The sequence below is a fragment of the Protopterus annectens genome, chromosome 8.part0 (assembly GCF_019279795.1).
Source record: "Protopterus annectens isolate FY-2018-M chromosome 8.part0, PAN1.0, whole genome shotgun sequence".
NCBI lineage: Eukaryota > Metazoa > Chordata > Ceratodontiformes > Protopteridae > Protopterus > Protopterus annectens.
In genome coordinates this window covers 271,256,150-271,278,662 of record NC_056741.1, presented here as the reverse complement: position 1 = coordinate 271,278,662, position 22,513 = coordinate 271,256,150, and positions in this window count along the sequence as shown.

The window sequence follows — 22,513 nt, the reverse complement described above, 5'->3', positions numbered from 1 at the left end:
ACTCAAGACTGGTGTGGTATCCTTCAAGGCCCCTGAGTCAGAGGAAACCACAACCCAAGCTGGAAGCCCTTACAAATGCCTTCTATGAACACCTCCAGGACTGCATGGATCAGGCAATCCCAAATAAAACCAAGACTCTTTCCACAAAGGGCAAACGTCCAGTCTGGTGGACCCCAGCCATTAACAAACTTTACAATAAGAGGAGAAAGCTATTACATGATAGAACAAAATCCATAAAAGGGAAGTCACCCTGATCATTATTAGTAAAAAATACGAGCACTCATAAAATCAACTAAGGCCAATTTTGAGAGAAAAATTGCCATGGATTCAAAGGACAATCATAAGGCCTTTTTCAGCTATGTTAGGAACCTGGGTGGAAACTCACAGATATGCTCAGAATTAGTCCAAAATGATACAAAAATCACTGAACCCACAGACATTGCCAACATACTGGCAGACAGGTTCAGTGCAAACTTCACCCCTCTCCCCTAAAGGAGAGATAACTATCCCAGCCGAGTGTAGCCTCCCGGACATCTCAAATGCGCAGGTGAAAGCTGCTCTCTCTAAAGCTAAAAACACAGCATCAATGGGACGGATGGTGTCCCCGGCTGTGTGCTACACGAGCTAAATGAGGAATTAAACCCGCACATAAGGCAGCTGTTTAATCTCAGCCTTACCACAGGATACGTGCCCAAGGAGTGGCGTGACGGCAACTGTGGTCCCACTCCACAAAGGTGGCGCCTCTACGGACCCTGGTAATTACCGCCCCATAAGCTTAACAAGTCTAGTCTGCAAAGCTATGGAGAGGATCATAATGGAGCTCATAAACAAAGATATAGGGACTTGCAGACATTGGACCCGACCCAGTTTGGCTTTGTCAAGGGAAGATCATGCCTTTTGAACTTGGTCGACTTCTTGAAATAGTCACCAAGGCCATTGATGAGGAAAGGCAGTCCATACAGCCTACCTTGACCTTGCAAAGGCTTCGACACCATACCCCACTCGGGTATTGTAGAAAAACTTACCAGCTTAAATGTAAACCCATATGTCACAAGATGGGTTGCAAACTGGCTTAAGGACAGAACCCACAGGGTTAGAGTTGCTGGCGCTGTGTCAGACTCCAAGCCGGTCACAAGTGGTGTCCCACAAGGCTCGGTCCTTGGCCCCCTATTGTTTGGCATCTACTTCTCAGAAGTACAGGCCAACATGGGAGGACTTTGGCTGACAAAGTTTGCAGATGACTGCAAACTGGGCGCCATAGTGGAAAGTGCATCGGACACTGATATCCTTCAGAAGGGACTCACGGAAACAGATAGCTGGTGCCAGAGCCATGGCCTGAAGTTAAACGCCAAAAATGTATAGTCATACCCTTCGGGAAAAACAAGGTAACCCCAAGCTACCATATAGGTGGCAATCCACTAAGCACAAAAGAGGTTATCAGGGACCTGGGGACCCAGGTTGACAGTGGCCTTTCTTTTGACACTCACATTGCTAAAGTGGTTAGAAAGACCTTCTACATTGCCCACCTGATCATGAAGGGATTCACATCCAGATCTAGTGAGGTCATTGTTCCCCTGTACTCTTCACTTATCAGACCAATGATCGAGTACAATGCCCCATTCGGGATGTATCTCACCCGACATCTGCAGCAATTGGAGAGACCCCAAAAGTTCCTCACCAAAAGGATAAAGGGACTCCAAAATCTGTCATATGCTGCCAGATTGAAGAAACTCCAGCTCTATTCAGTCGCATACCGTCTGCTCAGAGGTGACATGTGCCTGACATACAAGGCCATGTCCAACCCGGAATTAATGGACATGCTCCACCTCAAAAAATCCAAATCCACCAAAACCACTAGAGCAAGCGACTTAAACCTTAGCACGGATATAAATAGGACGTGCTGGAGGGATAGATTTATCACTCAGAGACTCCCTATGCTGTGGAATAAAATCCCGGTCCATGTGAGGCAGAGCACCTCGCTGACTCTGTTCAAGAGAAATCTAGACCTGTGGATGGGAGATCGTAGGTTTACCCGGGAATCATCTCTGGGTCACTGCTGGACAGAGGCACAACAAACTAATGGGCACAGTATTTTTTCATATAAGGGGTGGCGTAAGCCACAGTAATTTGGGCTAGGCTTATAAATGCCTTAGGGCAGATAGCCTAGTATAAACCTATGAACCTATGAACCTAAGTACTAAAGAAAAACTCTAGCACACTTCGTGACTGGAATAACTCAACTTTTTTAAGATAAGTGCTTTCATCCATCAACTGGATTTCTTCAGATCAACTTTTCTGTATGATATTGTGTGTCTTTCATACCTTTCTACTTATATACACTAACTCCAAGAACACTGCCTCATAATAAAGCAGCTATGCTGAGATAATGCACTTTCAGAATTGGCATGTAGTTTTCCTATCCAAACTTAAACTCTGTTCGGAAGATCACATTTATGATCCTCAGACACTGACCTTGTACCTGTCCTTAGTAATATATTAACCATGTTGTTGTGCAACAATCTTATACAGTTGTCTAGAAATAGTGATAGATTAATTGTACTTCATTCCTATTAGATCTTCTGCCATTACCCTTCCAAGTGTGAGTGCCATCATTTTGCTGACATTATACAAGGAGAAGGCAAACAAAAACCGTTGTCTAGTATGATTTGCAAGTGCAAGATGCATATATAAAATAAGGTATACCCAACATACAGATTATGAAATTGGCTTTGCAATATGCCTTATTTTTCCCAAATGTACAATGATATGTGTTGATGTACATTCAGTAATCTAGGCTCCATTTGAATTAAAGTAGAATATTAGAATTGCAGTACAAAGGAAAGGTGACATATATATATATATATATATATATATGTGTGTGTGTGTGTGTATACGTATGTACTCACACACACACACACACACTCACACACACACACACACACACACACACACACACACACACACACACACACTAGGGTTACCACCTGTCCCACTTTGTGAGGGACAGTCCCTCTTTGGGGAGTTGTGTCCTGCAAAAAAATTGAGAAAATGGCAAATGTCCTGAGAATATTATATCCTATATTTTATGTAATAGTTGCATAAACAGTTATTCTGTATCTGAAATACCTAAATGTTATAAGAAACAGAATAAGCAACTAAAATGCTAGAAGAATAAGCTTTTATTTAGGCAACAAAAGTGAAGTTCTGTCCTTTGTTCTGGTTGTGGGTAGGTTTCGTTCTGCAAAATCTGATGTTTGTACCAAAAATGTCCCACTTTGGGCATTTAAGTAGGTGGCAACCCTAACACACACGCACACGCACACACACACACACACACACATATATATATATATATATATATATATATATATATATATATATATATATATATATATATATGAGTCTACTTCACATGATCAAAATTTCATTTGACTGAAATTCATTTGACTGAGACTACAACATCGAAAATTCAAAATACTGAAAACTCACTTGACTGAAACTCATAAGATTGAAACCTTAACAATACTAAATGTCACCATAGTAGTGCCAGCATGTAGACTACTGTAAGGTAAGTAAAAGGTATATGCCCTTTTCCCCATTGTAGTGTGATCATGGAGTTAGTATATATAGTTGGAGGGTGTGGGGGGCTTAGCCCTTCACCTAGTTTGGTTTTATATCATCTAGTTTCTGTTAAGAGGGTACATAAGTAGTTTGTAAGTTCTGTAAAGGGTTAGTCATTGGTGTTGTATGTGTGCATATCTATAGTTTACAATTAAACTACATGCATTTGGGAGGAATAATGTATACATCAGATTGTCTTATAATCTGTATTATGGATATACTTTATTTTATAGTGAAAATAAATGATTTGACAGAAAATGAATGCAACTAAAATTCATATTGTATTTTAACATATAGATCTCCTATATAGTTAGCATTATCAGTGGGACAACACACTCACCTTTAGTACAGAAGGTTGTGGGTTCTGTTCCCATACCACATCATTGAATTGCTGAACAGCATAATTCATTAACAGCTTTGTGGTGTCAAACGTCACAGCTCTAATAGCCTATACACATCCTTGCATTCCTGAGCATTTTCTGAAAAATAAACATAAAAGCATACAATGAACAAATGTAAATGTTTTGTGAACAATAACAGCTATTAAATTTGGGTAATTAGCAATTTTATCAGTAAAAAGTATTCTTTATAGTGATAATAGTCACTTTATTTATAATCTTCCCATAAATATTGTATTATAATGTACTTAAACTCAGAATTGCACTTTTTGATAATTTTTCACAAACTGTCATATCTTGGAAACTTTACAGTCTAGATGCATATTTATGAACACTTTTGTTAACTAGACATAAGCTTTCACATGACAATATAAAATTCATCTCTGAGTGCATATTTATTGAGATATTTACAGAACTATGTAAATATATGCTTGGCTGTATAATCAGCAATCTAAATAACATTGAATATTTCTCAAGATATGCAACTCAAATTACAAACATCAATGACAATGTTTAACAACATCTAAGGTTTCATCTGATGCATCACAATAGTTTGTAATTCAATTGTTTTTTGAAGTATTAAGTACAGATAAAATATTACTTATTTTCATAATTATTAACAAACACCTAGCAATATATCCAGTTATAGAATGACACAACCAAACAATGAAAATGATTTTTCTCTTTCACACCATGACATTCCACACCATACAACTCAGTATCATGTATGTGTCTTTATTATAAAAATAAATATGAAAATGCTAGTAATAATTGAAAAACAGTCCTTCATTTCTGTACTGCAGGACAACCTAAATTAATAATCTTAGTGCCATTTTGTTAATTAGTCTTTGCCCTTTTTGTTAGCTGGTAAGTTACTTACTTAAAGAAGCCAGGCCCAAAAATAAGGGTTAAAAGCCATAAGGTGGTATGGGTGTTAACTGGAAGTATATATAAAAAGGAATTATAGGCTTGAATGAAATAAGGAGTGCTGCACCGCTAGGCTTCCTGTCTCTCAGATGGAGCATTAAACTGAGGCCCCATCTGTCTGAGTTGGTGGTAGCTCAGACAGATGTAAAAGATTCAATGACACTTATTGAAAAGAGTATGGGCCCTTCATTTTATATACATATTTACATATTTACATAAAAAATACATATTTACAAATGTATACAATTATATAAAGTCATTTTAATTTTCATATTTTTGCATATCAAACTATTATCCATAGATATCTATATATCTATAAATATCTGTATATATTATCTATAGCTATCTCTCTCTCTCTCTCTCTCTCTCTATATATATATATATATATATATATATATATATATATATATATCTTTCAACCCCCACATAAACTATTCTTTTTTAATATTAATGACAATATCCAATTCCCATTAACTATAATTTCATTCATTTTTTCATTCCATAAAACGCATACTACATAAAACACCTTTTTATCCTAATCCAATTTTGATTTTATTTTTGCTTATATTATCATAGTATCCATATTTAATCATATCCATATTTATATCCTTATTATTGTTGAAATTTTCAAAAAAAAATCTATACATAGAATGTTCCAGAGTTTTTCTAATTCTTTCACATTAAAAAACATGTTCTGTTATTTCTTATTCACCACAATATAATATATATTCTTTCACTTTTGTTTTTTAAGGCATATTTGCTTTTGTGGGTACTTTTTTGATTTCCAATCTCCATAAAAATGTTAACATTCAACATTATAAGTATGCCATTTCTTTCTTTCTTTCTTTCTTTCTTTCTTTCTTTCTTTCTTTCTTTCTTTCCTTTTAATCCTTACTTCTAGAATATTTCCCATGTGCAAATACAATAATATTTCCTCATAATATTTTTATGCCATGTTTTTCTATCTTTTTCTGCTTCATCAGTCTTTATTTTCCACATTTTTAACTTTTGTTGGCAAGTCTCTATTTCTTCATTAAAACATTTTTACTCTTTCATTACTTATTATTCTTTCCCATAATTTCTTAGAAGTCTATTTAAATGCATTTGTTACTAAATTCACATTTTTTTTCATTTAATCATTTCAATACCTTATACAAATTTAATGATGCAGCATATACTATTTGCTATAGCATGCCCAATCTTCCTTCTTTTTTAATCATGTATAATGCACCCCTTTTACCAGGATTTAATTCAGATCCCAATATGAAAGAAAAAAATATTTCCATTAAAAATTTTTCATACATTCTAGGACTCATAACACGTGATAAATATGCCATTTTACCTATTAATACTGAATTAATAAAATGCACTTTTTTGTTATAAGCTAATCTATAAGCTTTGCATAAAACACAAGTATCTTTTATTTCCATTAATATTACATCCTATTCATTTATGTTGCCTTCTTTATCAAAATGTATACATAAAAGAGATATTTCTTTAATGGAAAACTGTATACTTGATGAATGTTACTCATTCCTTTACATTTCTCTTTATTAAGAGTCATACCTCTTTCCTTTAAATAATCAACTAAATAAATAATAACTTCTCTCATCCATTCTCTATTTTTAGTTGTTATAATATCATTTTCATATGGCATCATAACTGGAATTTCAGCATCCATATGAATTATAAACTTCACATTCTTCCATTTTTGATTAACCACTCTGACAACTGTACTCATAACTAAAGCCAACAAAATATTACTCCTAGGACAACCCTTGTCTTATACCATTGTTGATGTCTATTTCTTTACTTAGCCAACCATTCACTAAGACTCTTACTTTATTATAGTTATATGCGCTTATATATACTTGCTTGATTTTATTACTAACATTATATGTATCCATTATTTCTCACAGTATACTATGTTTGATTGAATCAAGTGATTTTAATATCACTTACCATAAGTTTTGTATTCTCTTTCTTCTTCTTCTTTCGGCTTTTCCCGGTTAGGGGTCACCACAGCGGAACTCCGGTCCGCTAATGATTGGCAGTAGATTTTTATGGTGCCGAGGTGCCAGCTCGACACCCAGCCTTCAACGAAGACACGCCCATTCATGCATGTCTTTCGAACACCACTCGACCACGCAGAGGACACATTAATTATTTCTCTCACTGTCAATAACTCTTGACATACTTTTTCTTTAATACCATATACACTTTCTTCCATTATGTATTGCATCTTATTATCAAATCTTTTCTGTATTTTCATAAATATCTTATAGTTTGTATTATTTGAAATGATTGGTACCCAATTTTTTATATCTTCATTTTCTCCAATTTTCCATATAAGTTGTTATATCCCACTACACAATTCATTATATTATAAACCTTCATTTAACCATTCACTAAAAATATATCATAAGTAATTTTGTTTCCATTCTTCTAGGATGTTATACATTTCAAATCCAATTCCATCTGGGCAGGCTGCTGATTCTATATTTTACTGTTTTAACACATTTTCTAATTCATATAATGTAATCTCTTTTTCAAATTCTCTACTAATTTGTTCAGAATTTATTAACTTCCTATGTCCTTACACTGTCTCATTTTTTACTAAACATTTCTTCCACATACCTTTCAATGATTTCTGTGATCTGTTACTGATTTCATTTAGATTACCTTCTTTATCTTTCATTTCTTTCATCACATTGTTATTCTCCCTCATTCTCCCTCACTATCATACTTACATACGGTGAAACCTCTTCCTTTCTAGCTTGTAAAAAATATCTTTGTATAATAATTTCTTAATTTTCTGATTTTTTATATTTTTTCTCTTTTATAATATTCTCTATTATTATTTTCTGTATTCTCTAACAAATCTCTGTATGTTTCAGAAAATTCCTGCTTTTATTTCACTTTTACTTTAATCTGCCAGTGTAAATAGCTATCTTTATATTTTCTTTTAATAGTAACCCACCATTCAAACTAATTGTCATAAAGCACTTTAACAGTAATGTGGACCTTTCATAATTGATTAATGTTGTTTTTTTATGTTCCCTTTTCATTCCATTACTTTTAATTTATCCTTTCTATATGCTTTCCTATCTTTATATAATTTATATTGTATTTTACTTCCAACTATATTGCCAAATTATCTGAAAAAACTGTTATAATAGTTTCTTTTTGTAATACATATGTTGATTCTGATATTACAAAACAATCAATTTCAGATTTTAAAGTACCTCTCCTATAAGTACATGTTTTACAGTAGAAAGTCGATTATCTGAAACATCAATTCTCTGAATGCAGTCTTCCAAAGTTTTCGGTAGGAAAAATCATAAAGCCTGAATATGTAAATGTTATACATATTCACTTGTGAATGTTTTTTGAGCTTGTACTACAATAATATACTGTACCAGTTTGTGCTTACAGTAAATTTGTTTTATTTTTCTTGTTTAATGTTCATCAAAAACATTTTTAGAATTATTTTATCCTGTTCAATTATATGTTTGATTACCCAAACAGTTTGATTATCTGAACTACCCTAGGTACTAATTAGTTCATATAATCAACTCTCTACTGTATTCCATATAACTGATGTTCTGCATTTTGCTACTTCATCATTTTTATGTCTTTCCCTCTTTCCTTTTATTCCCCCTAAAATCACAATTGAAATATCCTGTTCTTATTGTATGCATGTTTACAACTACATAATCCAATATTTCCTGAAATAAATGATATCTTTCTTTACACATCACATAAGCATATATAGCAATAATTCTATAAACCATTCTTTCCCATCTTAAATCTATAATTGTTATTCTTCTCATTTTAATTAATTTAACACTCAAAATCTTCACTACTGTTCTGCATAATACTGCTATTCATGAGATCTGCTCATTCCCTATGTTCCATATTATATCCTTATCCCATGTTTTTGTGACTATGATCTTTCTTCATAAGTCAGAAATCTTATATCCTCCAAGATAATAATATCAGCATGCATTTGTTACACCATTCTAAAATTTATATCCTTCTTGTTATACTTTTCATAATATTTACATTTACTAAAAGAATCCCAAAATTATTTATTTCCCTATTTCTTAATTTACAAGATGTTATATTATTCTTATACTAGCTTCTTTACATTTTCTCTTTCTTATCCAGTCCCTTTCTTCTTTTCCTTTTTATTAATGGCTTTCAATGTTCTTTTTCTATCTTTTACTCTTTTACCAATACACTTTTTTTCCTCTTACCATTTTCCAACTTATGTCTTCTTCACCACTAACTTCTGATTGCATTTCTAATTCTTCTCCATTATTATTTTTATTATCTCCATTTTTTTCTAAAGTTCTTCTATTTCTATTTTATCTTCATTCCTGTTTTGTTCTTTATCTTTGCTCTGATTCACAATACTTAACTCATTCTTTTTCTTCACAACCCATCCATAAATGTCCCTTCTTTACATTAATAACATTCATGTTCACGTTTCTCTGCTTTATGTTCTGTTTAATCAAATATATAACTTTCTTTTTGTCATAATTAATAACTAAATGCCCTTCTTTTCAACAGAAAAAAATGTTTTTGGTTGCTCCTAATATTTTACCACACCCCTGTTACTATCAACATTTATAATACTTGGAATATGTATATTTTTCCACTTGCTGTTTTTAAAATGACATTTTAGTCCTATGCCCTAGTCCATAAACCCCTACCACAATAAAAAATGTCTATTTTTATATATGTTTTTAAAATGTTCCTTTAATGTCTCCCTCTCCAACTCAGTTCAAAATGTTATATGAATTTTCTTTTCAGTCTCCCAAAAAGATGCTTTTACCACATATTCATTCCATGGATTATTATTTTATTTTTTTATATTCACATAGAAACCACTCTCAAAAAAGTCACAAAATGTTTATTAATCAAAAAAATGTATTTACCTTTTGTGTTTTCACACTCAAGAGTAAAGTTACATTGTCCCATACCTCATATCTATTTAATTTCTGACTTTTTTTACTTACCACAAATTTTCTTTTTGCACAGTCTTCTTTTTCAATTCTTTCATCCTGTTTTGAGTGTTTGCCACTCTCTCTGCATACGTTTTCTTTACTTTCCTACTGCCTTCTTTCAAAATCACTTTTACATCATCCTCATTTATTTTCTCCATGATATCCCCCATGATGGTTAATCAAGTGTTGAAGTAAATCATCCCTATACCCTCCCAACTAGAGGGTTGCAACTATACATTCCTCTTCAACCATCTCCTCAGATTGTTCAGATAACTTTTATTGAAAAGCTTCTTCTGAATTGTTGACATCTGCTACATTTTTTGAGCTCAGCTGTCTCCGGGCTAAGAATGGGACATGTGCATGTACTCATGATTGACAAAACTGTGAGTACCGATCACAAATAGGGGTCCTTTATTAAAACAAAATCACCAAAATACAATATGTACATTCTATATACACAATTCATAACCTATTTATAATTATTTCCAAGTATTTACAAGTGATTCATACATTTTCAACAACAAAACATTTTAAGACTTTCAACTCCCCCCACTTATTCTTCCATAACCAATGTCTTATTTTTTTCAAAATTTCTGACAATACCCATTTTCCATTACCTTTTATCTCATTCATTCTTTCATACTCTGTATTATATAAAACAATGTCTCATATAATCTATCTATAGCCTTTTGTTTCATATTTTCATGATATCCATATTCTATTATATTCATATTTATACAATTAACATTTTTAGTCCCTTTAAACTGCTTTTGTCACATATTTCTCTTCACAATTGATTCACTCTTTCATATTTCAGAAAAACATGTGCAGTGGTCTGTAGTTCCTACAATGTATTCAAATTCTTTTAATGATTAGTATGGCATGTTTGTTTTTACCTGTAGCTTATTTATAGATAACCTCCATAAAGTTCTGTACATTCTACATGGTTTTCACATCTTTTCCTTGTTCCTTTTACCATTTTCACTTTTTTCTCTTTTGTTTCCAAGGATACACATAATAAAATGTTCCCATTATATTTTCATACCATGTTTTCCTTTTCTTTTCTGTTTCCTAAATCAATCTTCCATAGTAATAGTCTTCTTTATAAAGTTTTATTTCCATACAAGTGATCCCTTTACTTCTTTTTAAACCTTTAAGGTTTTCCCATATTGATTTTTATTTTTCCTCTATAATCTTTTCTTGTATTCCTATTAATACTTTATATAAATTTAATGAAGCTATATATACAATCGGGTTTACTAAACCCAAACTTCCTTCTTTTTTGTTAACATAGAGAAGTTCTCTTTTAATAGTGTTCAGTCTAGATCCCCATATGAATGGGAATAGCATTATCAATAACTTTTTTCACATTCTGGTTGTATCATAAACACACTTGCCAGATGTGCCATCTTACCGAATAGCACATAATTAATTGAGTATACTTTTTTCTTATATGAACTATACACATATTTCTTATTTTAAGTATCATATCCTTCCATTCTATGATTCTCTCTTGTTTACTACCAGACATTACTCCCAAAATTTCTATTTGTTCCTTATTAAATTGAATACCTTTTATTTTTCCAGAGAACGCCAGTCCTTTATTTTTTTCTTCATTAATACTTACCCCCACCACTTTTAGGTCTTTAATAAGTGTCTGAATAGCTATGCTCATCATTTTTTTTATTGTTCACAACTAGTACTAAATTGTCCTTATAAGAGAACAATACTGCAATCTGAATTCCCTCTGGTAAACAATATTTAGCTTCTTCTAATGTCTAATTTATCTTAGAAACAACCATATTCATGACTGATGCAAATAATATATTGCTTGCTGGACATCCTTGCTTAGTACCACTCTTTATTTCTATTGTCTCACTTAACCAACTGTTTATCACTAGTTTCACTTTATTTTTGCAATATACATATTTCAACACACTGATCATTTTGTTGCTTATGTTATATTCTGTCAAGATGTCCCATAACGGTTCATGCTGGCTCTTGTCAAATGCTTTTCTTATGTCACCTATTGGTACTTTCTTTTTCTCTATTTACTACATTGTCAACCAATTCTCTTCTTAATATTAACAGCTCTTGACTTCCTTTTTCTTTTATTCTAAATATTGTTTCAGTCAGTCATTTATTAACCTTACTTATTATTCTTTTTTTCTATTATTTTCATAAAGATCTTTTAATCCACATTATTTAATACTATGGGTCTCCTTAACTGTTTTATGTTCTTTCCTCCTTTTACCATTTAAATTTCACTGCACCTATACATATTTTTTCACCATTTACACCCTTTTCAAACCATTCATTCAATGCCTCTAAAATACTCCTTTTACCATTATTGCATGTCCTTATACATTAAATGTTCAAGTCCATCTAAACATCTGGCTGCTTCTACATTTACTGTTTTCAATACATTTTTAAATTCTGTCATTGTAATCTTTTCTTCCATTTTCTTATCCTCCTCAGTTAATTTTTTTAAGTATTATCCTTTTTTCCTTATAGTGTCACTTATGGAAAATGTTTTCAGAATATGTCTTTTTACTGTCTGCATAGTTTCTTTTTGTGTATTCATTATATATACTTCCTAATTCCTTACCTGTCTTATTTTTCTTTAACCATTTTACTTAGGTATGGTGCGACTTATCCCTTTCTGTAAAAAAAAAAAAATCTTTGATTAAATAACATTTTTAAAATTTTTCCTTGGTTCATTTCATATAACATTCTTTCTTTTTCTAGAAACTCTTCTTTATTATCTACTATACATCTAAAGACTTGATTACTAATTTCTTTATATTTGTCACTATCATCTTTTCTTTTTCTCCTTTGCGATTCTAATATCACTTTTTTATATTTAACTTTTAAATTGATCCACCAACTTGTCCAGTCTTTAAAAAATCCTCTCATATCTAAATGATCTAGCCATAACTGATGTATTATTTCCTTTACTTGCTCCTTTTTGTCTGATTTCTTACATATTTTTTGTCCCTCTGCCTATTCTAATGTAAGCTATTCTTTCTTGAATTTCAATCCAGATTGCTGCATGATCTAAGAAACGTGTAATTTTAACTCCTTGATGTAATATATTTAAGCTTTCTGGTACTATAAAGTAATCAATTTCAGTTTTCACATTAGTACTTCTATATGTCCAATGTTTGCTTTTCCACAAAAGCATTTTACAGCTTTTGATAACATCAAAAATATCTTTTGCATGTTCCCCTTCTTTCACCTATGTCTTAGATCAAAATTAAAGTTTCCCACTACTATTACTTGCATATTTACACCCACATAATCAAGTATTTTCTTAAGCATGATCTCTCTTTGTTTTCATATAATATACGCATAGAGTGCAATTATCTAATATATTTGAGTCCCCATCTTATATCTAATATTACTATTCTTCCTAATACTACTAGTGTATAACATAGAATCCTTATACATTCTTCACATAAAATTGCTATACCTGAATATTTTTCATCTCCTTGATTCCTTATAACTTTGCCTTCCCATAACCCATTAACTTGCATTCTTTCTTCTTTTGTTGTTATTCTTATATCTATTAAATATTATGATGTCCATATCAAACCTCTAAATTTCTACACCATTCCAAAATCCCAAGCTTCCGCTGAGCATTCTTTATACTATTTATGCTAATGGGTAGGATTCACACTTTGTAAAATAGTGCCTGTTACACTTATCCTCTCCTTTTCTTATTTCCTCCTATATCTGTAGTTTTTAATGTGTTTTTTGTCTTTCACTCATTTTCCAATAGAGCTTATTTTACTTTTGACTTTTATCCATTTATCATCCCCTTCATCACTTTAATTACTTACTTCTACCTCTATGTTACATTCTTTACTGTACATTTACTTCCATTCCTATAGCAGTCTCAGTCATTTTTTCTTGTTATGTTTCTTCTGTATAATTTACTAACTCACCCTCTCTCCCTCTTTTGTTCTGTTATTGTTATCTGTGTATCCTTTTCTGTAGCATTACAGTCCATCCATGAATGCCCTATTGTTTCACACTTTTTACATTTCTGCTCATATTTATTTTGCTTCATGACCAATTTTACTACAAATTTAGCATTTCCTTTAATAACAATTGTTAATTAAATGATCATCTTTACCACACAAAAACACATCTTTGGTTGTCCCCAGAATCTAACCAATCACTTTTTCACTTCCACATTACTTATACTCACAAATGCATTATTTTGTCATTTTGAATTTTCAATATAACACCACATTTGCAACCCCCACTCCATAAACCTCTGTTGTCATAGATTTTTTAATGTCCAAAACATCTCTGCATACAGTTCTCAAGAAGTTTTTTTAAATTGTCTCTTTCAATTTCACTTTCAAATTGTATAACATTTTTTTCTTGGCTTCTCTGTCAAATGCCTCCACCACATACATGTTCCAAGGATTTTCATCCTTTCTTTTTTTATACTGTTCTAACATTTCTCCATATATTGTACCTCCTCAAAAAAATGTAACAAAAATATATTTATTAATACAAATAAATGCTCTTACCTCTTTTGGATCAAAATCTAGTGGTGAAATGATGCTGTTCCATACTTCATACATGTCCATCTCTTTCTCCCTCTTAGTACATATTCTTACCTGATACTTTCCTCTTACTTCTGTCTTTCTCTCTTCTTTTCTTTCTGCTTTTCTCATGGTCTGTGCATATGATTTCTTCTCCTCCTACTTTAAATCCTGTATTTGTTCTTCTTCTTGGATTCTCTCCATTATCTCTTCCCAAGATGCTGCCTTCTCACTCTCTGCCTCACTCTGTTCAATTAATTATTTTAAATAGATATCCCACAACCATCCTGAATGGATGGTTGTAACAACACACTCTCGTATTGCAGACTCAGAAATAAACAAATTTTGCTGAACAAGCACTTCTGAATCTGGCATATCTGCTCCAATTGAAAAATAACAAAATAACGAACAAACCATGACTGAAGGAAGAAAACAAACAAAATTTAAAGAAAAGTTAGCACTTTCATGATCCAAGCTGATCGCTTCTTCAGACTTAAATCATACTACTGAACAGCCAAATTTAAATTAAAAGACAGCCTATCACAGTGGAGAATGTACTAACTAAATTGGAAAGTGCATTTATCTAAAATCTTTAATTACTTAAATGCTAAAAATATTTAAAAATGTAAAACTATTAGTAAAATGTATAAATAGTACATATTAATACAAAAATAAATTTGACACATAATTTTAATGTTTCAATGGTCTGGCTTTTAAAATAGGATTAAGTGATACCATACCATTAATTCCAGGGGGTTTATCAGCCTGCAGTTTCATAATCCACTTCTGTTCAACCTCTTCTGTTCTGTTCTTAATATCTCCACCTCTCAAGCTTTCTGATAAAATCTCTAATACAAAAAAGGTAAAAACATGGTGCATCCTTTTTTCTTGTACATGCTTAGCCAGTGCACTAGTTTCCTTATTTTTTACAATCTCCCTCATATGATCCAAGATTCTATCTTTAAGACATCTATTTGTCTTCCTGATATAAAAAGCATCACAGTATTTACAAAAACTAAAATATACCACATTCTGCATTTTGCAATCTGCATAGAAGTCAGTCTCAACTTTAAATTTCTGACTTCTGTGCAAAAAAGAAGAGTCTGAATATATGTACTTACAGGCTGTACAATTTCTGCAGGGTAAGGTGCCTACTGTGTTAGAGCATTTATTGCTGGTCATTCCTGAGGACTTATAACAGAGCTGCCTCTTAAGTGACTTTCTATTAATAAATGAGAGATGTGGTACTGTATCAATTACATTGTCTAGTTCAGTTATCGATGTTAATATATTCCAGTTTTTTTCAAAAATGTTACAAAATAACTTAATATCAGTAGAGTATGATAGTGGAAATCTAATTATGTCACTATTAGCCCTAGAATTACTAGGGTTCCCTTCTGTTGAATGGGAAAAATAAGCTTGTGCCAATAGCTATGCCAGCCTAGCATTGGTACAGTGGGAACACAATACTTTACTCCAAGGCAATGACTTTAGTGATGCAATTTTAAGGTATGTACGTTTTGTAGATGACATCTTTCTATTATGGGGAAGTACAGTAGAAAGATTAGAACAATTTATTGATTATCTTCATATGTCTACCAACTTCCTGAGGTTCACTTATAAGTACTCTAATGAGGGAATAGCATTTTTAGATGAAGAAGTTAGTAAGATACAACCTGAGGATTAACTACAGACCTGTACAGAAAACCTAGTAGAAAAAATTGCATCCTACACAAATCAAGTATGCACCCTAGACACGTGAGTAAGAATGTTCTCAAGGGGCAGTTCTTGAGAATGAGCAGGATACATAACACAGATGATGGGTTAAATGCAGCAGTCTCTATATTGAGGAAAGATTTAATGGATAGGAGCTATAATCAAACTGAGATAGATGAAAGTGTCAGTCATATGTATGAAGTACGTAATATTAGTGGCAAACCTTATTTTTCCCATTCAACAGAAGGAGTCCTAGTAATTCTAGGACTAATAATGACAGAATTAGATTTCCAGTATCATACTCTAGTGATATTAAGTTATTTTGTAACATTTTTGAAAAAAAAACTGGAATATATTAACATCAATAACTGAACTAGACAATGTAATTGATACAGTACCACATTTCTCCTTTATTAATAGAAAGTCACTTAAGAGGCAGCTCTAAGTCCTCAGGAATGACCAGCAAGAAATTCTCTAACAGAGTAGGCACCTTCCCCTGCAGAAATTGTACAGCCTGTAAGTACATATATTGAGGCTGTACTTTTTTCCATAGAAGTCAACAATTTAAAGTGGAGGCTGACATCTATGCAGATTGTAAAATGCAGAATGGAGTCTATTTTAGTTTTTGTAAATACTGTGATACTTTTTATATTGGGAAGACAAATAGATGCCTTAAACATAGAATCTTGGAACATATGAGGGACATTGTAAAAAATAAGGAAATAGTGCACTGGCTAAGCATGTACAAGAAAAAGGGATGCACCATGTTTTTAACTTTTTTTGTATTAGAGATTTTAACAGAAAGCTTGAGAGGTGGAGATATTAAGAACAGAACAGAGGAGATTGAACAGAAGTGGATTATGAAACTGCAGGCTGATAAACACCCTGGAATTAATGGTATGATATCACGTAAACCTATTTTGGAAGCCAGACCTTTGAAACATTAAAATTATGTGTCAAATGTTTTTTGTATTGATATGTACTATTTATACATTTTACTAATAGTTGTACATTTTTTAAATATTTTTAGCATTTAAGTAATTAAAGCTTTTAGATAAATGCACTTTCCAATTTAGTTAGTACATTGTTCACTGTGATAGGCTGTCTTTTAATTTAAATTTGACCATTCAGTAGTATGATTTAAGTCTGAAGAAGCGATCAGCTTGGATCATGAAAGCGGTAACTTCTCATTAAATTTTGTTTGTTTTCTTCTTTCAGTAATGGTTTGTTCGTTATTTTATTTTTTGCTTTGAGGTGAATACCAAACATTTTACCCAGTATCTGTGCCCTTTTTTGTTATGTATATCTGCTCCAATTCCCTCATTTTGCCCTTTACTTGGTGCTGCAGCATTCTCATTACTCTACTTTCCATCCACCTCACTCTGTTTTACTTCCAACTTTTCCTCCACTGCATTTAACATCTTAGCTGTTCAATTAACAGCTTCTTTCACCTCATAAATGCAGAAAAAACGCTTTCTTTCTCCTTAATGTTCAACCTTCTTGCTTCTACAGCTGCCGCCACACCCAGACTGGAAACCAGGAAGTGTAACACAGAATTGTGTCCCCGTACACTCTGAAAAGAGTAGTTTTTTTAATTTGTATACATGTATATCATTCATATTTTTACATACTTACATATTTTAACATCATTCAGTATATTTATATTTCCATTTTAAGTATTTCCTCCCACTCTTTTACCCACAACCAAAACCATATTGTTTCCATTATTTTTGTCAGTGTCCATTGTACATTGTATCTGACTTCATTAAGTCTTTCATTCCATATAGTCCATGTTACATAGAATATAATTCTGTCCATTTTCTTACCTTCATTCTGGAATCTTGTCCCATAAAACCCATATTCTATCATGTCCATGTTTAAAATTTCAAAATGTAAATAACTTTTAATGAAATCATGTTTATATGTTTCTTTTCAGTTTTTGAATTCTCTCACATTAAAAAAAAACATGTTCTATAGTTTCCAGTTCTTTACATTTATTAAATAGTCTATGCTGTTTTCTCTAGTATGGTATAGTTGCCTCTATTGGTAAATGCCTATGGAGACCATCCACAAAAAAGTATTGCATTCTTTAATTCTTTTATAATTTCTGTATCTCATTGTTATTGCTTTCGTCTTATCTATCTCTAACTCTTTCCATGGATCCAGCAAATAAAAGGACATCATAATTTAACAATACCATTCTTTTCTGTTCTGTACTTTAAAATTCTTTCATTTCTTCATTATTAACACTTTTACTTTTTTTATTGCTATTTCTTCCCAAATTTCTCTATATTTACAATGTGTTATTGTTTCTATCCAATCTATATTATATTTCATTGTTCATTTTAGCACTTTATACATACTTAAACAGGCTGCACACACAACTGGATTTATTAGTGCCAATGCCCCTTGTTCATCTTTCATATACATAATTTGCCTCTTAACTGGGTTTAGTCTTGATCCCCAAAATAAGTGAAAAAGTGTCTGCACAATTTCTTTTTTATATTTCATTGGCATCATATAAACATTTGCAATATAAGCTATTTTTCCTATTATGATGTTTATTAAATGTGCTTTCTTTCTGCATTAAAACATATTATGTCTTCCAGAGTGTGATAATTTTTTTGATTCCTTTAATAACTTTATCCCTCTGTTAATGTCTGCATTCTGTCCTTCTAAATACTATTCCTAAAATATCTGTACTCTTTTCATTATATTCCACACCTCCTATAATACCTTCAGTTCCAAATCCTTTGTATTTCTCTTTATTTATGCTTAAACCAATTTTCTTCAACTGTGTACTCAATTTTTCATTAATTTTTCCATAAGCTACAATATCATCAGGGTAAGCATACATTGTTGGTAACTGTATCTCCTCCATCATTCATTATCCTCCCTTACTTGACATTTTATTAATTTCCATTACTGCTGTGTTAATGGTTGTAGCAAAGTTAATACTGCTTGCAGGTCATCCCTGTTTTATACCACACTCTCTTTTCAAGTCTCCCCCATCCAACTGTTTATGTTCAGTTTCACATAATTCTTTCCATATATTGAGTTAATTACTTATAATAATTTTTCATTATGTTGTAGGCTTGTAAAATTCCCCATAATACTTTATAGTGAATACTATCATATGCCTTACTGACATCACCTATCATGATTTTTGTTTCCACTTTTTTATTAATAATATTATCAGTTACTTCCCATATTATCCACAGTAGGTCTTGAATCCCCTTTCCTTTACTCCCAAGCAACTTGTGATAATATACTCTTTCTATTTTACATTATCTTTTAATTACTATCCTCATGAAAATTTTATAATCTGTGCTATTCAGTGTAATTGGTCAACAATCTTTTATTTAATCTTTATTGTCTTTCTTTAATATAAATTTTATCACACCTATGCACATTTCTTTATAGTTAATTCCTGTTTCTAGCTATTCATTTATTACTTCTGTAAACATAATTTTTGTCAATCATACATTTCTTTATACATACTATATTCTGTTCCAACAAAACCTGTAGCTGAATTAACATTAATATATTTCAAGATCTCATTCAACTCATTTATATTTATTTTTCTTTCTAAGTATTCATTATTTTTCTTATTTAATTTTCCACCATGATAAATTTGTTCTATGTTAACTTTTTAAAATATATAAATCTAATATATATTTTAATTATTTTATATATAGTTCTTGTTTTTTAACTTGTTTCCCTCCTTTAGTTTTTAATTATTTTATTATCTTTCCTTCTTTTGCTATCTTACATAAGTATGGTGCTACTTCTTTTTTCTTTGTAAGCAATATTTTTGCTTATATAACAATTTAGTAACCTTATCCTGATTTCCTCTATATAATTATTTTTCTTTTTCATAAAATGATTTTTCTTCTCTATCAAGTCTTTACATTTTTTGAAGTAATATTTTGTATTCCATTTTTTCTTTTTTTCTTTTCTATATATTCTAAAATACTTTTTTGTATTTCTGTTTGAATTGAATCCACCGTATTGTCCAGTTTTTGTAAAAAATCTCTCATACTGATATGTTGTTATCATAATTCTTTAATTTATTTTCTTTCTCCTGAATCTCTTTTTAATTTACTCTTTTTATGCCTTTTCCTATTTTAATATAGTCCAATATAGTCCATATTTTCATGAATTCTTATCCAAATCAACACATGATCAGAGAACCCATTGTAATTGTTAGGCCTTCTGATATAAAAAAAAATAATCCTTTTCTGTCTTAATTTCATTTCTTTTGCAAGTCCAATTTTTATTTTCCCATATTTTAATTTTCCACTTTTCATAATTGCAGTAACCATTTTTACATCAGAACTATTCTTTCTATTTCTCAGATTACAATTATGTCACCTGTCATTATTATATCCATGTTAACAAAGACATAATTGGGTATACTTTCAAACATTGTTTCTCTTACTTTTTTGTCACCTATGCAAGTAAAGTTATTAGCCTGTATGCATATTTTCCATCTTATAACTACTACTGTTATTAGTTCCAGTTCTATTATTGTAATATCTAATAATTTTATATATATATATATATATATATATATATATATATATATATATATATATATATATATATATATATATTGGCATAGTATATACATACCTGAACATGTTTCTTTGACTATATTCCAAATAACAGTACCATTCCAAAGGTTTTTTTTTCTGTTTGCACCTTTTCATCTTCTGTTAGCATTCTAATGTCTTCTAACAGTATTACTTGAGCATCTACTGCAGCACTCCATTGTAAAATATTAATTCTTCTCTTAATATTCTTCATACTGTTGATGTTTAAAGATAAAATTTTCAGCTTTATAAAACAGTTATTAGAATAATCTTCTTATCCTTTACCTTTCTCAATCTCTTTTACCACTATATTTTTAACATTTCTTTTTCTTTCCCTAATTCTCTTTCCTATTGACTTTTTCTTGCCTTTATATACCACTGCCTCTTTTTCTTTTTCTTTCTCTTTGCCTTTCCCTTTAAATTTAAATACCATTTCTGTTTTTTCTTGTTGTGTTGTATGTGCCTGTATATCATTCTTTTCTAACTCTTTTCTTGTATAATTTCATTTTCTTGTATTTCTACCTTACATTCTAACCATGAATTTCCTGTACTTCCACATTTCTTACATTTCATTTCACATTTTTTGCATTATGACCTGTCTGACCACATACATAACATCTTTTTTGTCACATTCATTAATTAAATATCACTTTTTCCACAAAAATAACAAGTCTTTGGTTGTCCTCTGCACCTTACAAAATCTCTGTTGTCATGCACATTAATAACACTAGGTATATGTATCACATTGTCATTTTCCATTTTTAAAATGCTTACACATTGCCAACCCCCAGTCTATAATCCTCTTTCATCATAGATTTTAGTGTCCACCACTTCTTTACATATTGTCAACAAATATTCTCTCAGTTCTTTTTCTCCTACTTCAGTTCTAAACTGAATCAAGATTCTTTTGTGTTAGCTTGAAAAAGGCTTGCACAACATATTCTGACCATGGAAAGTCTGTTTTCTTTTTTTCATAGGCCCCCAAAACATGTTCTATAGCCTGGCCAGTTTCAAAAAACAAGTCACAAAAAGTTTCTTTGTTGATTAAAATGGATGTTCTTACTTCTTCAGCTTTTACTCCCAAAGGTACAATAACATTGTCCCATACCTCATATCTGTCCAGGCCTTTTTCTTTTTTACTGCTCACCCAAACAACATATTTTTTCTTTACTTCCTTCATCTTTGTCTTCTCCTTAGCACCTTCATTCACTGTTTGAGCCTAGGACTTTTTTCTGGATACTTCTCTGGCTCTTTTTCCTTTTCTTTTTCTCCCTCTTCTATTTTTTTCCATAATGTCACTCCAGGATAAAGCAACTCCACTATCTGGCTCACTCTGGTTAACTATCTCCTCCAGATACTCATCCCACAATGCTCCCATCTGGAGGGTTGAAATAACACATTTTTCTGCAATTTCAAAGAGGTTTTTCTGGAAATTTTCTTCTGAATCCATCTCTACCACTGCATTTAGCTCAATCTCCTTCCCAATCTCCTCACCATCAGCAGACAATATTTTCTCTGCTTGCACATTGCCTGAAAACATTTCATGTAGTGATTCTACCACTTTTTCCATAATTTTCAACACATTTAGCTTCCAAATTACCTTGCCTCTTAGCAGCTATGTTTCTCCCTGTTCCTCCTGGCTGCCTCTGTGCCTGGACAGGAAACAGGAAGTCAGGATGTGTAAC